Genomic DNA, 5665 nt, shown 5'->3' with positions numbered 1-5665 from the left:
TCCTGTCACGGTCACACCTGAGGACAGGCTGGCAGTGGGGAAACAGGATCCCTGAGGTGCTCTTCTCTGTGCCAGTGTGGATCCAAGGCCCTCAGGCGGTCGGGTGTCTGCATCCTTGGTGGAGGTCTGTGGGGAGAGTGGTGGGCATCTGTCTGGAGGGGAGATGTCTGGGGGTCCGAGAAACACCACAGACAGCTGGCCGGTGCCCTGAGACTTTCTGCCTGGCTTCCGGGCACTTGTTCACAGGGCTCCTCACAGGACTGCAGACAGGAGCGGGTCCACGGAGCACCCTGCTCCATCTCTCTGCATGAGGGGCCAGAGCCCCACACCAGCAACAGACCCAGGCCGGGCACAGGGTGAGTGCCAGCTGGGAGGCGACCCTACACCCAGAAAGTTCCGGGTCCCAGAGCCACCCTGGCCCTCCCCTGTGTCCCTCCTAGAGTCCTGCTCCCAAAGGATCCTGGGACTGTCAGCTCTGCAAGGCACCCTCGTGGCCCAGGGCCTACTTGTCCAGATGCAAAATCACTGTTCACCTCCATGTGGGAATCTCAGAAAGAGGTTGTGATAGGATTTCACTTCATGTTCCCCAAGGAGCCTTTCTGCATTTTTCTACAGTTAATCCTGTATTAACTCCATCCCAGGTATCCATGTGGGCCTAAGAATCCTAATGCCCCTCACCTCTGGTTCAGCCCCTCTCACCCCAGTTCTCATCCCCAGAATGGGATGTTGTGGTCACCACCACAGGGATGATGTAGTTAACACACGGGGAGCTGTCCAATACAAACTGCCCCGAGACGCTAACACATGTAACCATGGCCAGGTTCCAGGTCACTCGTGATGCCAGCACGATTATTCTGCGGAAGGCAATGTTGCCCCTCCTCCTGTCATGAGTCCTGGAGGCTTGGGGACTCAGTCTGAGCTCCAGCACATGCCTTCCTGGAGTCTTTGGTGCCGCCTCTGACTCATGTCTCTGCTGTGTTCCACTCCGGGGGAAAGTGTGTCCACAGGGGACAGGAATGAGACCTGCAGGGTGTACAGCATCCGGAGACGCAGACTGGAGATGTTGGTGGCCAACCTGGTGCCTGCCTTCCTGGGCGGTGACCCCGCCTACCTCTCCACATTCCTGGGCACCTACAGGGCTTTTGGGAGCCCCCCAGCAGGTGCTGGACCTTCTGTTCACGAGGTGAGCACTTCCCCTCCCCCACTGGGTACTCGGGAAAACCTGGCCACCTTCCAGCTGTGAGTCCTGGGAATGTCTCTCCACCTCTGTGAGCCCCAGTTGGCCCCCCTCTGCACTTGAGGGGAAAGGGAGAAGTGGCCCCCTGGGGGGACTAAGTGGGTGCGTCCTGGAAAGTGCTTCAGTTGTAGATCCAGAGAACGTGCAAGAAACAGCTTTCTTCCTCCTTCAGAGCCTGAATCACCTGGAAATCCTGTGCCAGCGCTGTTTCTACAGCCTCAGTCCCCAGGCTTAAGCCAACCTTGGCCAGGGCACTGCCTGGGCTCTGGAGCCTCTTGGTGCTTTGCAATCAGCTGTGGCTCTGGCGTTATCCAGCTGTGGTTCTAGAGACCCCTGCAGACCCAGCTTGTGTAGCAGCTCAGGTGCTGGAGCCAGTTCCTCCATTAACATCCCTGGAGCCGGTCTCAGATCGTCAGTGAGCCTTGGTATCACCGAATCGATGGATGTGAGTTTGAGTGAACTCCAGGAGTTGATGATGGACAGGAAGGCCGGCGGTGCTGCAATTCATGGGGTCGCAAAGAGTCGGACACGACTGAGCGACTGAACTGAACTGACGGAACTGAGCCAGTGATGCCATCCAGCCATCTCATCCTCTGTCATCCCCTCCTCCTCCTGCCCCCAATCCCTCCCAGCATCAGAGTCTTTTCCAATGAGTCAACTCTTCGCATGAGGTGGCCAAAGTACTGGAGTTTCAGCTTTAGCATCATTCCTTCCAATGAACGCCCAGGACTGATCTCCTTTAGAATGGACTGTTTGGATATCCTTGCAGTCCAAGGGACTCTCAAGAGTCTTCTCCAACACCACAGTTCAAAAGAATAAATTCTTCAGCGCTCAGCCTTCTTCACAGTCCAACTCTTACATCCATACATGGCTACTGGAAAAACCATAGCCTTGACTAGACGGACTTAGTGGGCAAAGTAATGTCTCTGCTTTTCAATATGCTATCTAGGTTGGTCATAACTTTCCTCCCAAGGATTAAGAGTCTTTTAATTTCATGGCTGCAATCACCATCTGCAGTGATTTTGGAGCCACAAATAAATAAATAAATAGAGTCTGACACTGTTTCCATTGTTTCCCCATCTATTTCCCATGAAGTGATGGGATCAGATGCCATGATCTTCGTTTTCTGAATGTTGAGCTTTAAGCCAACTTTTTCACTCTCCACTTTCACTTTCATCAAGAGGCTTTTGAGTTCCTCTTCACTTTCTGCCATAAGGGTGGTGTTATCTGCATATCTCAGGTTATTAATATTTCTCCCGGCAATCTTGATTCCAGCTTGTGCTTCTTCCAGTCCAGCGTTTCTCATGATGTACTCTGCATATAAGTTAAATAAGCAGGGTGACAATATACAGCCTTGATGTACTCCTTTTCCTATTTGGAACCAGTCTGTTGTTCCATGTCCAGTTCTAATTGTTGCTTCCTGACCTGCATACCGATTTCTCAAGAGGCAGGTCAGGTGGTCTGGTATTCCCATCTTTTTCAGAATTTCCCACAGTTTATTGGGATCCACAGTCAAAGGCTTTGGCATAGTCAATAAAGCAGAAATAGATGTTTTTCAGGAACTCTCTTGCTTTTTCCATGATCCAGCGGATGTTGGCAATTTGATCTCTGGTTCCTCTGCCTTTTTAAAACCAGCTTGAACATCTGGAAGTTCACGGTTCACATATTGCTGAAGCCTGGCTTGGAGAATTTTGAGCATTACTTTACTTGCATGTGAGATGAGTGCAAGTGTGTGGTAGTTTGAGAATTCTTTGGCAGTGCCTTTCTTTGGGATTGGAATGAAAACTGACCTTTTCCAGTCCTGTGGCCACTGCTGAGTTTTCCAAATTTGCTGGCATATTGAGTGCATCACTTTCACAGCATCATCTTTCAGGATTTGAAATAGCTCAACTGGAATACTATCACCTCCACTAGCTTTGTTCGTAGAGATGCTTTCTAAGGCCCACTTGACTTCACATTCCAGGTTGTCTGGCTCTAGGTGAGTGATCACACCATCGTGATTATCTGGGTCATGAAGATCTTTTTTGTACAGTTCTTCTGTGTATTCTTGCCATCCTCTTCTTAATATCTTCTGCTTCTGTTAGGTCCATACCATTTCTGTCCTTTATCGAGCCCATCTTTGCATGAAATGTTCCCTTGGTATCTCTAATTTTCTTGAAGAGATCTCTAGTCTCCCCCATTCTGTTGTTTCCTGCTATTTTTTTGCATTGATCGCTGAGGAAGGCTTTCTTATCTCTTCTTGCTGTTCTTTGGAACTCTGCATTCAGATGCTTATGTCTTTCCTTTTCTCCTTTGCTTTTCGCTTCTCTTCTTTTCACCGCTATTTTTAAGGCCTCCCCAGACAGCCGTTTTGTTTTTTTGCATTTCTTTTCCATGGGTATCATCTTGATCCCTGTCTCCTGTACAATGTCATGAACCTCATTCCATAGTTCATCAGGCACTCTATCTATCAGATGTAGTCCCTCAAATCTATTTCTCACTTCCACTGTAAAATCATAAGGGATTTGATTTAGATCATACCTGAATGGTCTATTGGTTTTCCCTACTTTCTTCAATATAAGTCTGAATTTGGCAATAAGGAGTTCATGATCTGAGCCACAGTCAGCTCCCAGTCTTGTTTTTGCTGAGTGTATAGAGCTTCTCCATCTTTGGCTGCAAAGAATATAATCAATCTGATTTCGGTGTTGACCATCTGGTGATGTCCATGTGTAGAGTCTCCTCTAGTGTTGTTGGAAGAGGATTTTTGCTATGACCAGTGCATTCTCTTGGCAGAACTCTATTACATGAGGCCAGGGGCGGCGGCTGGGAGGAGCTACCCCATGCCCAAGGTCAGGGGCGGTGGCCACAAGGAGCAACCCCATGTCCAAGGAGCGGTGGCTGCACAGGTGCAGGAGGGCTGAGAGGAGCTATTCCATGTTCAAGGTCAGGAGTGGCAGCAGTGAAGGGGTACCCCTTGTCCAAGGTAAGGAGCAGCAGCTGTGCTTTGCTGGAGCAGCCTTGTAGAGATACCCCACGCCCAAGGTAAGAGAAACCCAAGTAAGACAGTAGGTGTTGCAAGAGGGCATCAGAGGGCAGACACACTGAAACCATAATCACAGAAAACTGGTCAATCTAATCACTAGGACCACAGCCTTGTCTAACTCAATGAAACTAAGCCATGCCCTGTGGAGCCACCCAAGATGGGTGGGTCATGGTGGAGAAGTCTGACAGAATGTGGTCCACTGGAGAAGGGAATGGCAAATTACTTCAGTATTCTTGCCTTAGAACCCCGTGAACAGTATGAAAAGGCAAAATGATAGGATGCTGAAATAGGAACTCTCCAGGTTGGTAGATGCCCAATATGCTACTGGAGATCAGTGGAGAAATAACTCCAGAAAGAATGAAGGGATGGAGCCAAACAAAAACAATACCTACTTGTGGATGTGACTGGTGATAGAAGCAAGATCCAATGCTGTAAAGAGCAATATTGCATAGGAACCTGGAATGTTAGGTCCATAAATCAAGGCAAATTGTAAGTGATCAAACAGGAGATGGAAAGAGTAAACAACATTCTAGGAATCAGTGAACTAAGATGGACTGGAATGGGTGAATTTAACTCAGATGATCATTATATCTACTACTGTGGGCAGGAATCCCTTAGAAGAAATAGAGTAGCCATCATGGTCAACAAAAGAGTCCGAAATGCAATCTCAAAAACGACAGAATGATCTCTGTTTGTTTCCAAGGCAAACCATTCAATATCACAGTAATCCAAGTCTATGCCCCAACCAGTAATGCTAAAGAAGCTGAAGTTGAATGGTTCTATGAAGACCTACAAGACCTTTTAGAACTGACACCCAAAAAAGATGTCCTTTTCATTACAGGGGACTGGAATGCAAAAGTAGGAAGTCAAGAAACACCTGGAGTAACAGGCAAATTTGGTCTTGGAATACGGAATGAAGCAGGGCAAAGGCTAATAGAGTTTTGCCAAGAGAACGCACTGGTCATAGTATACATTTAGTGTTTCCATTTCCACTTCTTCATCTGTGTTGCAGTGTCCTCTCTGGCACACATTCCCCCCTCCTGGCCCCTCACTCTGGGGAAGAACCCTCTGAGGAGGCCCCTGTGGCCCGCCCCTGAATGAAGCAGCTCATGTCCTAGGTGAGTCCACAGCCTCAAACCCCTGGGAGAGACTGGCAGAGGCCTCCAGCGGAGTCATGGTCTGTTCCTGTTCCAAAGACAGTGTGAGGTCCAGTCTGTGATCATCACCTTGCTTCTTTTTCATTTGTCGCCACCCCAGATCCACTCCTCTTTGACCCCATGCCCTACTGTCACTTCTTCTGATGTTAGTGTGAGTGTCGTGTATATTTGTGTGGACACCCCCAGACATCTAATCCCAGTAAGTGGAGATGTTCTGGGGTTCTTGGCTCTCTAATTCCCAAAGCCAAG

This window comes from Bubalus bubalis, chromosome 4 (assembly GCF_019923935.1).
Source record: "Bubalus bubalis isolate 160015118507 breed Murrah chromosome 4, NDDB_SH_1, whole genome shotgun sequence".
Taxonomy (NCBI): Eukaryota; Metazoa; Chordata; class Mammalia; order Artiodactyla; family Bovidae; genus Bubalus; species Bubalus bubalis.
Note: the sequence above shows the minus strand (reverse complement) of the source record.